Source organism: Ornithorhynchus anatinus, chromosome 14, assembly GCF_004115215.2.
Source record: "Ornithorhynchus anatinus isolate Pmale09 chromosome 14, mOrnAna1.pri.v4, whole genome shotgun sequence".
NCBI lineage: Eukaryota > Metazoa > Chordata > Mammalia > Monotremata > Ornithorhynchidae > Ornithorhynchus > Ornithorhynchus anatinus.
In genome coordinates this window covers 21,127,212-21,147,384 of record NC_041741.1, presented here as the reverse complement: position 1 = coordinate 21,147,384, position 20,173 = coordinate 21,127,212, and positions in this window count along the sequence as shown.

Sequence of the window (20,173 nt, the reverse complement as noted above, 5' to 3'; positions counted from 1 at the left end):
GAAGGAAAAAATGTCCTCTCAAAATTCCTGATGCAATATTTTCACTATCTGCAATTGCTTTCCTTATCACTTTTGCCACATGATTTTCCCATATTAAATCTTTCCACACAATGACTGACTGCCTCTCATCATATGTAGAAAATTTAGAACAGGTGTTCGGTGACTAGAACCTTACAGGAACTGAGTGATTACAGTTTCATGGATAGTATTATACCTGCAAAATTTTTAGTATCATGTTTTTCTTGGACTGTAAATCTGACAGGCTGCAGGTGGTGATCAGTTCACTTTTTGTACTCCAAGTCCAAAAAGATTTTACCTCGAATAGGATCTTGTCCATCTGTTCTAGTTTTGAATTGACTTATTGATTTTTATAATTTGAAAACTGGTGTTCTTTAATGATGTATAACACATCTGTATCCATAATACTACCTTTTGAGCCTTTCAACAATACAAAAATAATAGACATATACTACAGAGCATTTTCTAGGTTAAACTGAATTTGCAAAGTACAACTTTTTAAAATAAAAAAGATTGTACTATATTGAGATAATTGAGTACTTATGCTAAACTAATGCGATTTTCTCCTTCTGATAGTACACAGGTACAGAACTCAAGAAATCAATAATAATCTCAAAGCTAGAAATAAGCACAGGTCTACATTTGTGGTGGAATAATTTTACCTTCTAGAAATTGTGGTTATTATTTTTTACACGATCAAACCTGGTGGTACCATTAATTGAAGTGATAATAATAATAATTAATAATAATTATTATGGTATTTGTTAAATGCTTACTATGTGCCAAGCACTGTTCTAAGTGCTGGGGTGGATACAGGATAATCAAGTTGTCTCACGTGGGGCTCATAGTTTTAATCCCCATTTTACAGATGAGGTAACTGAGGCATAGAGAGTCAAGTGGCTTGCCCAAGGTCACACAGCAGACAAGTGGCAGAGCTGGGATTGGAACCCACCTCCTCTGACTCCCAAGTCCATGCTTTTTTCACTAAGCCATGCTGCTTCTCCCTCTCCCCATTCCAGTCCATACTTCACTCTGCTGCCTGTATCATTTTTCTACATAAATGGTTAGGACATGTCATCCCACTCCTCAAAAAACTCCAGTGGTTGTCCATTCATCTCCGCATCAAACAAAAACTCCTCACCACAGGTTTTAAGACATTCAATCACTTTGCCCCCTTCTTCTTAACCTTGCTACTCTCCTACTCTCCAGGCCACACATTTCGCTTGTCTAATGCTAACCTTCTCACTGTACCTCGATCTCGTCTATCTAGCCAACGACCTTTCACCCACATCCTGCCTCTGGCCTGGAACACCCTCCCTCCTCAAATCTGACAGGCAATTACTCTTCCCCCCTTCGAGGCCTTATTGAAGGCCCATCTCCTCCAAGAGGCTTTCCCTGTCTGAACACCCTCCTCCTCTTCTCCTATTCCCGTCTGTGTCACCCTAACTTGATCTCTTTGTTCTTCTCTCCTCTCATCCCCACATTTTTATTTACATAACTGTAACTTATTCATATATATTTATGTCTGTCTCTCCCGCCTCTAGACGGTAAGCTCTTTATGGGCAAGGAATGTTTATTGTTTATCTATTATAGTTTTATTGTACTTTCCCAAGCACTTAGTATAGTGCTCTGCACACAGAAAGCACTCAGTAAATAAGATTGAGAAGTTGCATGGCATAGTGCATAGAGTATGGGCCCTGGAGTCAGAAGGTCATGGGTTCTAATCCCGATTCCACCACTTCTCTGCCAGGTGACCTTGGGTAAGTAATTCATTTCTCTGTGCCTCAGTTACCTCATCTATAAATAATAATAATAATGTTGGTATTTGTTAAGCATTTACTATGTGCCAAGCACTGTGGATTGAGACTGTGAGCCCCTTGTGGGACAGGGACTGTGTTTGACCTGATTTGCTTATATAATAATAATAATGTTGGTATTTGTTAAGTGCTTACTATGTGCAGAGCACTGTTCTAAGCGCTGGGGTAGATACAGAGTTATATCCACCCAGCGCTTAGTACAGTGCCTGGCACATAGTAAGTGCTTAACAAATACAATTATTATTATTATTATTATTATTACATAATTAATTAATATTAAGTGCTTCCTATGATGGAGTAGGAAGACATGAACCCTGATCTCAAGGAGTTTCAGTAGGGGAATTCAGTAGGGGAGACCCCTTGCTGCCAGGCAGCCTTTGTTTTCCCATCTTACATCATTCCTACTTGAGAAGAGGGGACAAATGCAACAACATAAAAGTTGGACAGAAGGATGACAATTGTGACTATTTTAAATTCTCTTTCATTGGGCAACCTAAGATTCTGCAAAATGTACACAATGTGAATCAGAAAATAAAAATATGCTTACTAAAAGCTAAGGTAAAATGCAAATGGATCTTAATGTGACTTTTCCATTAGCTCCCAGGATCCAAGAGCAAAATCAGTCAAACCTGGTCTGTCAGGAAATCAGGAAATCTTAGTTCAGCAAAAACTTTTAGCAAAAGGATTCATATGATCACAAGCTGATTCTTCAATCAATCAATCATACTCGTTGAATGCTTACTGTGTGCAGAGCACTGTACTAAGAACTTGCGAAAGTATAATCAGAGTTGGTAGACACATTCCTGCTTCTTGCAGTATATTAGGTAATTTTTCGATTAAACCTTTTGCTCATACTACTGGACCCTGACACGCAGGTTCTTCATGGAGATTTTGGTGCATAGATGTCTTCATAAGCCACATAAAAATCTTAGCAATTCAGAGCCTTCTGAGTTGAAAGTAGTGGATAGAGTATGGGCTTGGGAGTCAGAAGGACCTGGGTTCTAATCCCGGCTCCTCCATTTTTCTACTGTGTGACCTCAGGCAAGTCTCTTCACGACTCTGGGCCTCAGTTACTTCATCTATAACGTGGGAATTAAGACTGTGAGCCCCATGTGGCACATGGACAATGACCAGTCTCATTAGCTTGTATATACCCCAGCATTCAGAACAGTGTCTGGCACATAGTAAGTGCTTAACCAATGTGATTTTTTAAAAAAAGTTGTTGAGTATTAGATTGCTATCCTAAAATTATTTTATGTTCTTTCTGGGTTGTGGTTTTGTTTCAGTTGGCTCCTTATATTGGACCTTGGCTGTCTACTGTTACCTTAGCTAGGATGAACCGCTATGTGAAAGCCTAACCAGGATTTTAACAATAATCTCAACAGAGATCAAAGTCATCTTTGTCTTGAGAGGATATGGCATCCCCTTACTGGAGGGGAAAATCCCCACTCTATATCTCGTTTGAATTATCCAGACTGTTTACACTCCTTCAATACCAACCCCGTTTCGCATAGCACCATAGCAACCTATGACCTCTGAATTAAAGCTTTAGTATGAAAGACATTAACTCCTATTTCAGAAGTCAAGCACTACATCAAATATCTAAGGTGAAGGTCCATCCAGATATATTCAAATCTCTTAGTTTATTGGAAAGAGGGGAGAGTTTGTAAGCTAGATTGTAAGCTCCTAGAGGGCAAGGTATCAAGTCTATCAACACTATTGTATTCTCCCAAGTGCTTAGCATAGTGCTCTGAATACAATAAGTGCTCAATAAATATGGTTGATTGATTGGAGAAAAATGTCCTTAATTTTCTGGATGACAGTGGAAGTCATGGTTTTGTTATAAAGGAAATGTTGTGCCAAACATGAAGCAGTGCTAACATAAATGCACAAATTGTTCAGTTGATCATGTTTAATCATTGAAGTCAGTGATTAATCTATGCTCTCCATTACCTTTAAATAAACTTCACTTAGATAAACTACCGTCACTTGGTTTTTCAATAAAAGCTTCAGCTTTAATTTTGTGAGAGAAAAATTCCTAAAACAATTTGAATTCAGTGTTTAAAATAAAATGAACATTGAAAAAGTTACAAGGATACATTTAAATATAATACCCAATGATATTATATCATTCTTTGTAGATTAACATGAAGACATTCTGGTTCTTCTGAAGAAATCCAGCTGAGGTTTTGTTTCTATTTTTAGATTATTTGGCTACAGGGGATGTTCAGTAGTTTCAATACTGCAGATCATTTATTATTATTATTTCTATTGTTCATTTGGCACCCCAGGAGAAACATTCTCAAACAATATCCAATATCCAAATCCTTGCCTCTAAAACCTACAAAATGAAACACTTTTCAAACTTCCAAACATTTTCATTCTTATGGTAAAACCCAACTACATCTTTTAAGTTTACTTTTTGCGGTTTAAATTTTCAGGATGGAGTTAAAGACTAAAAAGAAGCTAAAATTGTCTGCAAAGTCTAAAATTGACTGTGGGTGTGAAAAAAGCGGCATGAGGAAAGAAACCGGTGTTTAAATTTAAGGCAGTGAATGAATGTGTTCATATTATTAGAGAAAAGATTAATCTCCTCAGAGTTTAGTTCCCATTCCACTCGATACCCTGGTATAGGAAGTCTACTAAATGAATATTTAATTATTATGAGGGAGAGTTTATGTAAAGAGTATTATACAATAGGAACTCTTGTCAAGGTGATGAACTGTAACTTTTAATTTATCATTTTTAGACAGACCACTTTCTAACTATTCAAAAACTATCCTTCTCAATAACACTCAGTTAATTGTTACCCTCCTCAACAAAAAGAAACTCCTTATCCTCGGCTTGGAAGCATTAAATTCGCTTGTCCACTCCTACCTTGAATGAGCTTTCTACATCTACTGCCTCTACTTCCTCTCCTACAATACTCTACTTGACCCCTTGTAATCTGGCTTCCATTCCCTTATCTCCATCATAAATTATAGGTTACCTTTTACGTTACCACTGACCTCCTTCTTGCCAAAACCAAAGGACTTCAGCATAATCTTCCTCGACTGCTCAGCTGGTTTCGACACTGTCAACCACCCACTGAAACAGTCAATATTATCCAACCTTGATGTTACTGACATTGTCCTCTTCAACCTCAGTTTCACTGACACAGTCCTCTCCTGGTTCTCCTCCTATCTTTCTGTCGCTCAGTTTCAGTCTCTTTCTGGGCTCCTCCTCTGCATCCCATCTCTAACCACGGGGGACTCTCAAGGCTCAGTTCTGTGCGCCCTTCTATTCTCCATCTTCATCCACTCCTTTAGAAAACCCATTCACTCCCATGGCTTCAAACTACCATCTAAATGTGGATAATTCCCAGATATACATCTCCAGATCTAATGTCTCTCCTTCTCTGCAGTCTCACAATTCCTCCTGCCTTGAGAACATCTCTACTTGGATGCCCCACCTATACCTCAAACTTAACATGTCCAAAACAGAACTCTTGAACTTCCTATCCAAAATTTGCCCTCCCCTTGACATTCTCATCAACTAGACAGCACCACCATATTCCATATTCTTGTTTCACAAGCCTATAACCTATAACATTATCTACTACTCATCTCTCTTATTCCACCAACATATTAAATCTGTCACCAAATCCTGTCAGCTCAACATTTACATCATCACTAAAATCCACCCTTTTCTCTACATCCAAACTGCTACAACATTGATCCGAGCACTTGTCTCATCTTGATTACCACATCAGCCTCCTCACTGACCTCCCTATAATAATGATAAGAATAATAGTAATAATAATGATATTTGTTGAGCGATTACTATGTGCCAGACACTATTTTAAGTGCTGGGGTAGATTCATGATAATCAGGTTGGACAGAGACCTGTCCCATATAGGGCTCACAGTCTTAATCCCCATTTTACTTGATGAGGACTGAAGCACAGAGAAGTTAAGTAACTTTTCCAAGGTTACATAGCAGACAAGTATGGAGTCAGGATTGGAACCCAGGTCCTTCTGACTCTCAGGCCCGTTCTCTATCCACCTGACACATTGCTTCTCCTTCTCTCCTGTCTCCCCCCACTTCAAATCATAGTTCGCTTTGCTGCCCTGATCATTTTTCTATGAAACCATTCAGTTCACATTTCCCCACACCTCAAGAACTTTCAGTGGTTGCCCATCCATCTCCACATTAAACAAAAACTCCTTACTGTAGGCTTTAAGCACTAAATCAGTTTGCCTCCTCCTACTTTACCTCCCTGATTTCTTACTCCAACCCAGCTCACTCACCTCACTTTTCTAATGCCAACCTATTCACTGTACATTAATCTTGCCTATCTCATTGTTGACCCCTCGCCCATGTCCTGCTGCTGGCCTGGAACCCCCTCCATATTAATATCTGATAGATCATCACTCTATCCAACTTATTAATGATAATTATGATAACAATAATAATAACTGTGGTATTTGTTAAGTGCTTCCTCTATGCCAGGCACTGTAATAAGCCCTGGTGTGTATACAAGCAAATCAGTTTGGACACAGTCCCTGTCCCATTTGGGGCTCCCAGTCTTATCCCCATTTCACAGATGAGGTAACTGAGGCACAGAGAGGCCATACTACAGACAAGTGGCAGAGCCAGGATTAGAACCCATGACCTTCTTACTACCAATGGCCATGCTCTATCACTGTCCCCTCGGCTGCCCTATTGTTTTTGAGAAGCTGCATGGCTTAGTGGAAAGCGCATGGACTTGGGAGTCAGAGGTCATGGGTTCTAATCCTGGCTCCGCTGCTTGTCAGCTGTGTGACCTTGGGCAGGTCACTTAACTTTTCTATGCCTCAGTTACCTCATCTGTAAAATGCAGATGAAGTCAGTGAGCCCTAATTACAACCTAATTACCTTGTTTCCATCCCAGCATTTAGAACAGTGCTTGACACATAATAAGTGTTTAACGAATATCAACATTTTTATTATCATTATTATCATATACCATACCATGCTGCTTAAAACTTCGTCTCCTCCAAGATGCCTCCACCAACTCTCATTTGCCCTCAAATGTCCTCATTTCCTCTTCTCCCACTCCCTTCTGTATGGCCCTACCACTTGTATTTTCACACTTTATTCACCCCTCCCTTAGCCCCACAGTACTTATGTACTTATCCATAATTTATTAAATCAATAATATTTACTAAGTGCTCATTGTGTGCAGAACACTATACTAAGAACTTGGGAAAGTACAGAATAACAGAGTTGTAGACAGGTTTCCTGTTCACAGTAACCTTGCAGTCTAGAGGGGGAGACAGACATTAATAAGAATGAATAAATAATAGACACATACATAAGAGTCCTGTGGCTGAGGCAGGGGTAAAGAAAGGTTGCAAATCCAAGTGCAAGGTTGCAAATCCAAGTGCAAGTGCAACATATCTCCTCCAAGAGGCCTTCTCCAATTAAATCAGCCCTATTTTCCCCTACTCCCTCTCCCTTCTGCTTCATCTATGCCCTGGGTTCTGTACTTTTGAAGTACTTGATCTTTACCCCACCCTCAGTCCCATAGCACTTATGTGCATACAAGCAATTTATTATAATGCATTATTATTATTGTGCCATCGAGTCATTTCTGATTCATAGGGTCTCCATGAATATACTTTCTCTAGAACGTCCTGCCCTCTGCTATAGTATGCAACCTAACAGTTCTTCTGTTATCACTGTTATGGTCTCTATCAATCTAGCTGCTGACCTTCCTCTTCCACATTTTCCCTGGACTTTTCCTAGCATTAGTGTCTTCTCCAGAGAATTAGTCCTCCTGATTATATGTCCAAAATATGCTAATTTGAGTTATTTGACCTTCCAAAGACCACTTTGGTTTAATTTGCTCTAAAATCCATTTTCTGTTTTTCAGGCATTCCATGGTATTCACAAAAGCTTTCTCCAATACCACATTTCAAAAAAAATCAATGTTCTTTCTATCCTGCTTTTTCACTGTCCAGCTTTCAGATCCATACATTGTCACTGGAAACACCATACAGCTGACAGTTTGTATTTTTGTGGCAATTGTTACATCTGCACATATCACAATTTTTTTCAGGCTCTTCATAGCAAGTCTTCCTAAAAATCTTTGGCATATTTTGTGGCTACTAGTTCCTTAATTATTGATTATAGATCCCAGGAGAGAAAAATTTTCAACTATTTCAATCCTCTCTCCATCCACTACAAATGTGTTAAAGCTTCCAGTTTTCATGGTCTTTCTTTTCTTGACATTCAAATGTAGACCCATCTTTTTGCTCTGTTCCTTAACTTTTAATAATAAGCCCTTCAAATCTTCTTCACTTTCTGCTAGTAGAGTTCCCTCGTCTTTTCTGGAATTCTGCTTGAATAATGCATATCTACCCCTTAAAACTGTAAGCTTCTTGAAGGCAGAGAAGTTTTTTACTAACTAGGTTGTACTGTACTCTCCCGAGCACTTAGTAAAGTGCTCTGAACATGGATACTTACTGAAAAGGCAGGCTCAAAAATTTACACTCTCTATGTGAGACAAGCATGTTAGTGTGACGTGGGACTCTTTTTTCATGCACGTAAAGCATGGGTGGAACACCCATTGATCTCTTCAGTTGCACTCATATAAATGGATAGATTTTATCATAACATCATTTTTGAAAGCAAAAGTTATAGATACACATAAACATACAGCTTTCAAAATCCAATGATGACCCATACTTTCCTCCATGTGTTGAAGTCTCTACTCATCCATTCATTGGGATCTTCTACTGTGACTGGTTTGGAGATATATTTGAAAATAAGTTCATATATATCCTTTTATCTGTTGTATTATTTCATTAGTATTTCCACATATCCACTGAACTGGTTACAAAATTGTTTGGATTTGAAGGTGAATTTAGGACAATCAACTAGTTGTTCTTGATAGATTTGCGAGGCCAAACATGAAGGAATGATAGAGTGCAAATTCAATGAACTGAAGGAAGACATCTATTGAAAGTATTTCCAGTGATTGACCATGAGATGTCCCATATGAGATGTCCCTGCTATGTTCAGTGCCATGATGTTGACTGTGGTTCTTACTGGTTCATATGCAACTAATGCTATTTTCCTGGTTGAGTTCTATTGTCATAATTATCATCTATAATTACCTTAATTATCATCTACCATTTCTGTATTTCATGCCCCTAGTTAATCTAATCTAAAGAAAATCTAATTTTACCAAGCGAACTCAAAAATATATATTCACTATTAACTATTCTTTGTGACTTCCTTGAAGTACACAGTTTATTCTTACTGTTACACCGTGTCTTTATCTAGGGCCACTCCTTCAAATACAGAATAAAGCAAAAATCATACCAACTGCCCCAAAACTAGAGTTTTTAGTTATATACCATTGGAGAAGAAGGGAGGAGTAAACTTACATTAAGAGATGAGATTTGGAAGCACATAAAAAGTAAAGTTTTATAGGAGCAAAATGGAGAGCATTGCAAAATTTTCCAGATGCGTTGTCATGAATTTTGTCAGGAAGAGAAGATAAAGTATAGCATAGTAAAGAAGATAGCATGAGCATGGGGAAATTTTGATCTGAGTGTCTTGAGAAAACCACGGGAAAAATTGTAGTAGCAATTAGGGTGTGATGTTATGAATGCATGAAAGAAAAATACAGGAGAGTAGGTGTCAGAGGTTTGGTAGATGTAGGGAGACAAAATGGGAATAAGTAAATGACTATAAAACATTTTCAGAGACTCATGAGGCCTGCAAAATGTATTCACACTAAAATCAAGAACAATGTTCCCAACCTAAAAGAGACATACAAAGATGCAACCGAGCTATTCAATTGTCATGCAGGTTGAATCTTTCATTGACTATTTAAGATTACTAATAGCTGAATGTATTGTATAAAGCACTAGAAGACAGTTCTAAGAAGGAAAACGATCTTTTTTCAGAGGAGATAAAGAACCCATTTGTGCTACTAGGCCATATATCTTATGTTTATAAATGGTAATGTATGAAAAAATGATGTTTTTGCAGATATTTTTCAGCTGCAAAGTATGTGTTTAGGGCTTTCTTGTGAAGTATCCTCAAGTCAGTACCATGGTGTATGTTGGCATTAACTCACCACAATGTGCTACATAATGAACAAAATGTACATGATGTTGCATAAATTAGGTTTAAAATGATAGAATGTGTAAAAGTTATCACATAAGCTGCATTTCTGAAGTATTCCACAGAGATAGATATTTAGAGGCATCTTTCAAAACTTCTTTCAAAGTTTACAACACAGAGTGGGTGTTTTGCTTCATAGCAAATGTTGCTATTAATGACCAGGGTTCTAGTTATAGATGATCAGTTGTATATGTAAGCTAACATGTGAAAATTGCATTAAAACTTTACCCATAAATCAAAAGGAACCTATATAATCTGTTTTCTCTTTTCTTCTTATGTGGCTTTCTTCATTGAATAAATATTCAATGTAAATTCACAATTCTTTTTAAGTGTTAAACACATATTGTTATCATTGATATTGATCATTGACAGTGACATTTTTCATTGTCATTTGTCAAGATGCAGCTTGTCCTAGTGGAAAGAACACAGAAATGGAACTTAAAGGAGCTGAGTTCTAATCCCATCTCCACCACTTACCTGCTATGTTACCTTGGGCAAGTCTTCGTACCTCAACTTCTTTGTGCCTACGTTTCCTCAACTGCAAAATGGGGATTCAGTACCTATTCTCTCTCCTACTTACAATGTGAACCCCATGTGGGACCTGATAATCCTATATCCACCCCAGTTTTTAGTACAGGGCTTGGTATATACTAAGTCTTTAATAAAATACCACAGTTATTATTATTATTATTGAAGATAATACCATGGAAAATGAACTTTTACCCTGGAGCAATATGTGCATGTGTGTGTGTGTGTGTGTGTGTCTGATTAGGGTAATTTAGGATCCACATTCTTAATTACACTGGATGCATGCAAAAACTGTTCTTTGTTGTGTTTTGTAGTATAACAGACTGAAGGTGTGAACACGCATACTGATAAAATGAAAATAGTATGTGCCTTAAAGAAAGCCCCTATATGTGCTGCAGTCCTGCACCTTCCGGTGAGCAGAACTATAGCCACCATGGCCCTAGGTGGAATTTGGGGGTAACAACAAATCTCTCCAGCCTTATTGGCAGCTTCCAGTGCAGATTCAGTCTTGGGCCTGACTTGAACAAAAGGGGAAAGTGCTAAATCTTGGAAAAGATTTGGTATTGTTCAATAGTCTTCCACTATGGAAAATATTCCAGAGCATTCCTAGGTAGCACCAGCTACTCTTCTTCTGGCATGATATCCTGGAAAAGGTCAGAGGAGAGGGAAAGAGGTTTGAGGAGTAGAAGTTCTCTGTTCTATCCACTCAGACACAAACTCACATGATTCCTGGTCTTCGATTTTTGTAGCACTGTTCTCTGACTTGTCTCTCTTTGCTGTGATCCAGTTAGCTCAAAGGGGCTCAGACCTGTTAGTACTATCCCAGATATCTTGGAAAACCAGTCTGGCTCTACCTGCCATTTACTACTTTCTACTCTGTCCTTACCTCTCTCCCAGAGATGCACAGCCATACTCAGACAGATGGTCAATGTAGCCAGATCCCCAGATATTTACATACCCACAGACTTTACAATCTAAGGAGGAAGGAGTATAGTTAATTTAGTCACATTTTATAGATGCGGAAACACTACATTTCCTCTTGTCTCCAGGACTGAGCATTTGGAAAAGAACCACAGAAGCACTGGATATGTTTCCTACTTATGAGGAATTTACACTCGGGGTAGATATAAAATATTTACTAGTAGGGCAATCAGGATAATAATTCAAGATAATTAAGCATATATACTCAAGTATTAAGGAAGGGCATTGCATTTCTCTTCCCCTCAATTCTACATCTAATTCCCCTAGTCAGTCAAGAGTATTTATTGAGCAATGCTGCTTACTGTGCTCAGTGTTAAGGAGAGAGTACAATACAACAGAGTTGGAAGACTTGATCCCTGATCTCAAGGAGCTTACAGTCTATTGGAGGAGACAGGCATTCAAATCAATGTCAGATAGGGGACACAACAGAGGATAAGAATATTGACACTGGTGCTTTGGGGCTGGGGGAGAGTTGAGCATCAAAGCACATGAGTACAGACCCAAGTGCACAGGCAATGCAGAAGGGATTCTATACATCTGAGTGCACTGCTTTGCACAAGGTAAGTGCTCGATAGATACTATTGATTGATTGTTATGAGTGAGAGCAGATAACGATAGATGAGGAGAGAAACTTGCTTACTATGTAAAGGAGGTAGCTTGGGGAGTAAAGATGGAGGCTTAAGTATCTCAGAAAAAAATGATTTTATGGAAGAAAAAATTATTTACCAGGCAGAAAAATGTTTAGATTTGACAAATGTTTATAATGAACTGCAAATCTTTTAGTTTTCCCTTACTAAATTTGACATTATATTATTTCTAGCTCTTGGAATCATACTGTTCTGCAATTATGTTCCATTAAGTAACAATTTAGTTGATTGCAAATACTTAGCAAAGTTAATATGAATGATCATCTATAATCTGTTATATTTTGCTTATGGTAAGTTTAAGTGACACCTTTATATGCATATTAGCTAATTGAAACTGGGAGTGGAAAAAAACTCACAACACTTTTCCTATCCCTCATACACTGATTGGGAGTTTCAGTTTTTCAGACGATAATAAGGTACCTACATGAATTCCCCAGTCATTTTGGATAGGAACTGTTCCTTTTTCTAAAAATCAAAATCTTGTTAAGAAACATTTTGCTAACTGTGCTTGAGGGAGGGATAGCTGTGGTAGCACTCTCAAAGCAAGAGGCAGACTTAAACAGAGGAATTTAAATGAAGTGGGACCAGCCCAGAACTTCAGAGTTTTAAGGGAAACTTGATAGATCATTTAGCCTGACATGTTTCAAGAAGAATAGTAAATTTACTCTGCTTTTAATGAGTTTGCTGTTATACATCCTGGTAATTTTTATGTAAATACCCCAGAAAACAAGCTGTTTTCATTTCTGATTTGCCTGATAGTTTATAGGCTCCTCATGAAGCATGTATACAAATGCAGACTACCTAAGCAGATAGGTACACATTCCTGCATAATTTAAAAGAGTAGCTGCTGAAGGGTTAAAGAAGCACTGAACCTGGGTAGTCACTGGCTTAGTAATTGTGGTTGCTAACTGCTTCTCACTCCTTAACTCCACTGGCCTCCTGGTCCGCTCCACCTCATCCACTTAACCAACTTGGACACACACTTGATCTTGTCATTTCTAGTCATTGTACAATCACTCCAACCCCCAACTCTGAAATCTCTCAATCAGTTAATCAAAAGAATTTATTGAGTGCTTACTGTCACCATGTTACCTTACCTTAGCCGCCGCCTTCGGCCGCCACCCACCCCGGACAACCTCAGCCCCCCGCCCCCCCCCCACCGCCACAGGGACATTTGGTCATGAGCTCTGGGACTCTCTCTCGGCCGCTGGCCGCTTGACTTTGAGTCTGATCGGATAGGGTCGGCTCGTCCCCCGACCCTGGTCATCGCCTGCTTATTAACACTATTGTAGTGTGTCTTACTGTACCATGTTGCTATATTAGCGATTTCGCTTGTTATTGTTTATTGTCGTCAGACTTTGAGTTTGATCAGGTCGCCCCTTAATCGAGTCTACCCCCGACCCTGGTCATCACCCTTTTATTAACACGACTATATTGTATCATACTGTATCATGTTGCTATATTAGCACTACTGTATTGTATCATACTGTATCATGTTGCTATATTACCGATTTCGTTTATTACTGTTTATTGTTGTCAGTGCTGCCATCCACCTCTCTGGCCTCGCCATGTCCCTCCTCCCCTCCCTCCCCCCTCCCGCCCCTTCCTATCCTCCCCTTCCCCTTCCCCTCTCTCGCTTAGCTCTTTCCTGCTCTCTCCTCTGTCTCCTCCCCCCTCCCCTCCCCCACCCTAGAACCCCACTTTACCAGCGCTACCCCTCTTCCCCCTCCCCCTACTCTTGCCCCCACCAAACCCCCTCCTCACCCCCTCCCCCCTTCTCTCTTCCCCACCCACGCCCCATCCCAGTCCTCTTGTCCCACCGCTACCCCTCATCCCCCTCTCCCCGTCCAGGGCCCCGCCACCTCCTTCCCATCCAAACCCTCCCCTCCCCCCGCCCTTTCCCCCCTCCCCCCCTTGCACCCACAGCTACTTTCAAGTGTGGCCTCTGGAACCCCCGCTGTATTACAGGTAAGCTACCTTTCGTCCATGACCTTTTCCTCTCCCGCTCTCTCCTCCTCCTCGCCCTTTCAGAAACGTGGCTCTCTCCCGAAGACACGGTCTCCGCCGCCGCTCTCTCCAGCGGAGGCCTCTCCTTCTCCCACTCCCCCAGGCACACCGGTAAGGGAGGAGGCGTCGGCTTCCTCCTCTCGCCCCGTTGCCGCTTCCACACTATCCCTCCTCCCCCCTCCCTCTCCTTCCCCTCCTTCAAAGCCCATATCATTCGCCTCTACCACCCCCTCCAGTTACTTGTCGCCCTCATCTACCGCCCTCCCGGTCCCACCTCCGACTTCTTCAACCACCTTGACCCCTTTCTCACCTTCCTTCTCTCCTTCTCTCTGCCCACTCTGATCCTTGGAGACTTCAACATCCATACGGATGTACCCGACGACTCCTCTGCCGCCCGCCTGCTATCCCTCCTCGACTCTGCCGACCTCCTCCTCCACCATACCGCGCCCACTCACCGACTCGTTCACACCCTCGATCTCGTCATCTCCTACCGCTGCACTATCTCCTCTCTCACCAACTCTGAAATCCCTCTCTCTGACCATAACCTTCTCACCTGCCTCATCTCCCCCTGCAAATCTTCGCTACTGCCCCACAGAGACCTCCGCTCTCTCGATCCCATCCGTCTTTCCAATAGCATCTCTCCTCACCTTGCCGCCCTGTCCTCTCCCACTCTCGACGATCAGGTCTCCGCTCTCAACTCCACCCTCTCTACTCATCTCGACTCTCTCGCCCCCCTTTCCCTCCGCCGCTCTCGCTCCACTAACCCACAGCCCTGGATCACCTCCTCTGTCCGCCTCCTACGCTCCTATGCTCGAGCTGCCGAGCGCTGCTGGTGAAAGTCCAAGCACCAAGCCGACCTCACACTTCAAATTTATCCTTTCCTGCCTGAATTCTGCCCTCTCCTCCGCCAGGCAAAACTTCTTCTCCTCCCTCATCGACACCCATGCCCGTCACCCCCGCCGATTGTTCCGGACCTTTAACTCTCTCCTTAGGCCCCCTGTTCCTCCCCCTCCCCCATCTCTCACCCCCAATGATCTGGCCACCTATTTCCTCACGAAAATCAACACAATCAGGTCTGAGCTCCCCAAAGTCACCCCTCCGCCTCTCCCCTCCCCCCCACCAACCCTCTCCCCTACTTTCCCATCCTTCACTGCAGTATCCTCAGAGGAGATCTCCCTCCTCGCAAGTGCCACCCCCTCCACCTGCGCCTCGGACCCCATTCCCTCTCACCTTCTTAAAACCATCGCCCCTGCCCTCCTACCTTCCTTAACTTCTATTTTTAACCACTCAATCTCCAATGGCTCCTTCCCCGCTGCCTTCAAACATGCCCACGTCTCCCCCATCCTAAAAAAACCCGCTCTCAACCCCACTTCCCCCTCCAGTTATCGCCCTATCTCCCTACTACCCTTCCTTTCCAAAATCCTAGAACGAGTCGTCTACAATCGATGCTTAGAATTCCTTAACTCCCATTCTCTCCTAGACCCCCTCCAATCTGGCTTCCGTCCCCTCCACTCTACCGAGATTGCTCTCTCTAAGGTCACCCATGACCTCCTTCTTGCCAAATCCAATGGCTCCTACTCCATTCTAATCCTCCTTGACCTCTCTGCTGCCTTTGACACTGTCGACCATCCCCTCCTCCTCCACACCTTATCTCACCTTGGCTTCACGGACTCTGTCCTCTCCTGGTTCTCCTCTTACCTCTCTGGCCGGTCATTCTCGGTCTCCTTCGCTGGAGCCTCCTCCCCCTCCCATCCTTTAACTGTTGGAGTTCCTCAAGGGTCAGTTCTTGGCCCTCTTCTGTTCTCCATTTACACTCACTCCCTCGGTGAACTCATTTGCTCTTACGGGTTTGACTACCATCTCTACGCAGATGACACGCAGATCTACGTCTCCGCCCCTGTCCTCTCCCCCTCCCTTCAGGCTCGCATCTCCTCCTGCCTCCAGGACGTCTCCACCTGGATGTCGGCCCGCCACCTAAAACTCAACATGAGCAAGACTGAGCTCCTCATCTTCCCTCCCAAACCCGGTCCTCTCCCAGACTTCTCTATCACCGTTGATGGCACAACCATCCTTCCCGTCTCTCAGGCCCGTGATCTCGGTGTCATCCTTGACTCGTCTCTCTCGTTCACCCCACACATCCTATCCGTTACCAAGACCTGCCGGTTTCACCTATACAACATCGCCAAGATCCGCCCTTTCCTCTCCACCCAAACGGCTACCTTACTGCTACGGGCTCTCATTATATCCCGGCTAGACTACTGTGTCGGCCTTCTCTCTGATCTCCCTTCCTCCTCTCTCGCCCCACTCCAGTCTATTCTTCACTCCGCTGCCCGGCTCATCTTCCTGCAGAAATGATCTGGGCATGTCACTCCCCTTCTTAAACACCTCCAGTGGTTGCCTATCAACCTCCGCTCCAAACAAAAACTCCTCACTCTAGGCTTCAAGGCTCTACATCACCTTGCCCCTTCCTACCTCTCCTCACTTCTCTCTTTCTACCGCCCACCCCACACGCTCTGCTCCTCCGCCGCCCACCTCCTCACCATCCCTCGGTCTCTCCTATCCCGCCGTCGACCCCTGGGCCACGTCCTCCCGCGGTCCTGGAACGCCCTCCCTCCTCACCTCCGCCAAACTGATTCTCTTCCCCTCTTCAAAACCCTACTTAAAACTCACCTCCTCCAAGAGGCCTTCCCAGACTGAGCTCCTCTTCTCCCTCTACTCCCTCTGCCACCCCCCCTTTACCTCTCCGCAGCTAAACCCTCTTTTTCCCCTTTTCCCTCTGCTCCTCCACCTCTCCCTTCCCATCCCCACAGCACTGTACTCGTCTGCTCAACTGTATATATTTTCGTTACCCTATTTATTTTGTTAATGAATTGTACATCGCCTCAATTCCATTTAGTTGACATTGTTTTTACGAGATGTTCTTCCCCTTGACTCTATTTATTGCCATTGTTCTTGTCTGTCCATCTCCCCCGATTAGACTGTAAGCCCGTCAAACGGCAGGGACTGTCTCTATCTGTTGCCGACTTGTTCATCCCAAGCGCTTAGTACAGTGCTCTGCACATAGTAAGCGCTCAATAAATACTATTGAATGAATGAATGAATGTCTGCAGAGCACTATACTTAGCACTTAGGAGAGTACAATTCAACACAGTTGGTAGACAGATTCCTGCCAACAACAATTTCACAGTCTAGAAGGGGAAACAGAAATTAATATAAACTAATGAATTAGGCATATTTATATAAGTGCTGTAGGGGTGAGTTCCAAGTGCCGAAGGGATACAGATCCAAGTGTAAGGCTGACACAGAAAGCAAAAGGAGTTGAGGTAAGGAGTTTTAATTGGGAAAGGTCTTCTGGAGGAGATGTGATCTTAAGATTTTGAAAGTGGGGAAAGTGGTGGTTTGGTATGTATGGAGGAAAAAGGATTTCCAGGACAGTAGGAGGACATGGGAAGGGGGTCAACAGCGAGTTTTACAAGATGAGGGCACAATGAATAAGCTGGTGCTAGAGAAACCAAGTGTGCGGGCTGTACTGTTGTAGGAGATCAGTGAGATAAGGTTGGAGTGAAGTAAGATGACTGGCTGCTTTAAAACCAGTGGTAAGTAGTTTCTGTTTGATGTGGAGGTGAATGAATCACAACCTCCTCATCTGCCGTCTGTCTCACAGTCCCCTCCACTCAAACTCCTGTTCCCACTCCACTTCTCTTCCCCCCAGAAACCTCCAATCTTTTAACTCCCTGCATTTTTTCTAAAATAAACTTTTCCATTTAGTCTCCTTACCCTTCCCTTGACACACACATTGACCACCTCAGCACCACTCATTTCAACACAATTCACTTGTCTCCCTAGCCCTTCACTATCTCATACTACTAACCTCAGCCCCAGATCAACTCCCAAGTATACTTCTGTTACTGCTGTGCATGACCTCCAGAACACTGCTGGTGGAAATACAGGTATCAGGACAACCTTGGCCATCTCAAGTTTATCTTCGTATTCTTTAATTCTGCCTGTTCTCAGACTAGCAACATTATTTCTCCATCCTTATAGACTTACATGCCCATTGGCCTCTCCAGTTGTTTCAGACATTTAACTCCTTCCTTAAACACCCTGTCCCCCCACCTCCTCCATCTCTTACCCTTAATAACCTGGCCATATATTTTATTGAGAAAATTGAAACAATCAGTCATGATCTCCCTAAAATCTCCCTAAAATTTCCCCTGCTCCTCTCCAGTCCCTCCTTCCTCCTTCGCCTTCTTCAACTCTCCGTTCTTTCCCAGCAGTATCTCAAGGGGAGAACTTCTGTCTCCTTTTGAAATCCACCCCATCCAAATTTACCAAGATAAATCGACCTCAGTATGCTGAATAACACTTTTGAAAGATGACCTGGACTGGAGAGTGCACTGTTAAACTGAAGAGGGGAAAAGTTGGGAAAAGTCAGGGGATACATGGAGGCCAGTGTAGTAGTCAGGCCAGAAGATGATAATGTTTGAACCTGGGTGAAAACAAAGTTGCAGGACCAGAAAATATTGTGATTGAAGAAATCCTCTCAGTTTTAGCAACTAATTGAAGAAGCAACAAGAGCATCACAAAGACTGTGAGGTTCAGGTTCAGGAAGGATGTTGGCATGTTAATTATGAAATTACATTTATGACAAGTAGGTTTATTAGGGAAGAGGAGGCATTCAGTTTTAAATATGTTAAGTTTGAAGTACAATTGGTATATAATAATGATAATAATAATGATGGTATTTGATAAGCACTTACTATGTACCAAGCACTGTTCTAAGTGCTGTGGGGGGTACAAGGTAATCAGGTTGTCCCACGTGGGGCTCACGGTCTTAATTCCCATTTTACAGATGAGGGAACTGAGGCACAGAGAAGTTAAGTGACTTGCCCAAAGTCACCCAGCTGACAAGTGGCAGAGCTGGGATTAGAACCCACAACCTCTGACTCCCAAGCTCGGATTCTTTCCATTGAGCCATGCTGCTTCTCTAGTAGTATATCTGAAGGGTGATATCTTGGAGGCATGAGGAAATGCAAGATTATAAAGCATGATAGAGGATGTGGATAATTGACACCATACAGATTGTTGACCTCTCTGAGCGAGAACATGTGGGGAGTAATTATCCTGATAAATTTCTCAGACAGCAACATTTAAAAAAAAAATTTCCCAGAACCCTAGTCTGTTAATAGAATATAACACCGATTAGACTGTGAGCCCATCATTGGGCAGGGATTGTCTCTATCTGTTGCCGAACTGTACATTCCAAGTGCTTAGTACAGTGCTCTGCACATAGTAAGTGCTCATTAAATACTATTGAATGAATGAATGTAAGGTCAATAAACATGGCATAATAGTTGCTCTGCATTTTTCCTTATCTTTTCTGACCAAGGATACTGAGCTCTCTCTGCCGAAAGGCCTTAAAACTGGGTCATACCATCGAACATTGCCCAGTGCAGAGACTTGCCTGAGGACATTGGTATCTCTCTACCGATAGGCTTCAAAATTGTGCAGACCACTCAACATGAGCTTCCGGCTTCGACTTGCCCAATCTCAGCCCCTCCCCTCCCCCCCTCCTCCATACCTTATTTGGTCAGCATGGGGTGAAGGACACCTACTTCTGCATTCACAGCCTGAGAAATATAGTGGTTTTTGTTGGGGAGTGGGTCAATGGGAATGTCTAACAGTTTTGGTTTCAGAGCCCTACCTGAACTTCCCAGTCCCCCCTTGCTAGCGCAGGGCATCGTGGACAACATTTTGACCTTGAGATGGTGGGTGCCTGGTTTCACCTCAGCAAAGGACGGTCCTCTCCACTCTGATCAAGAGGGCAGAGCAGAGCCAGAGATGATGTTCATTTAGATTCAAGGAGTGGTAATAAAACCACACTGGCACTCAAGTCACTAACAGTGGCTTTAATCAAGACCAGGCACTCTAATTATTACTAAGCTTAGTTTCATTAGCATAATTGCTCGCTTACCTACAGGTAAGTGGACACTTATGTGCTCTGAAATCTGATTCC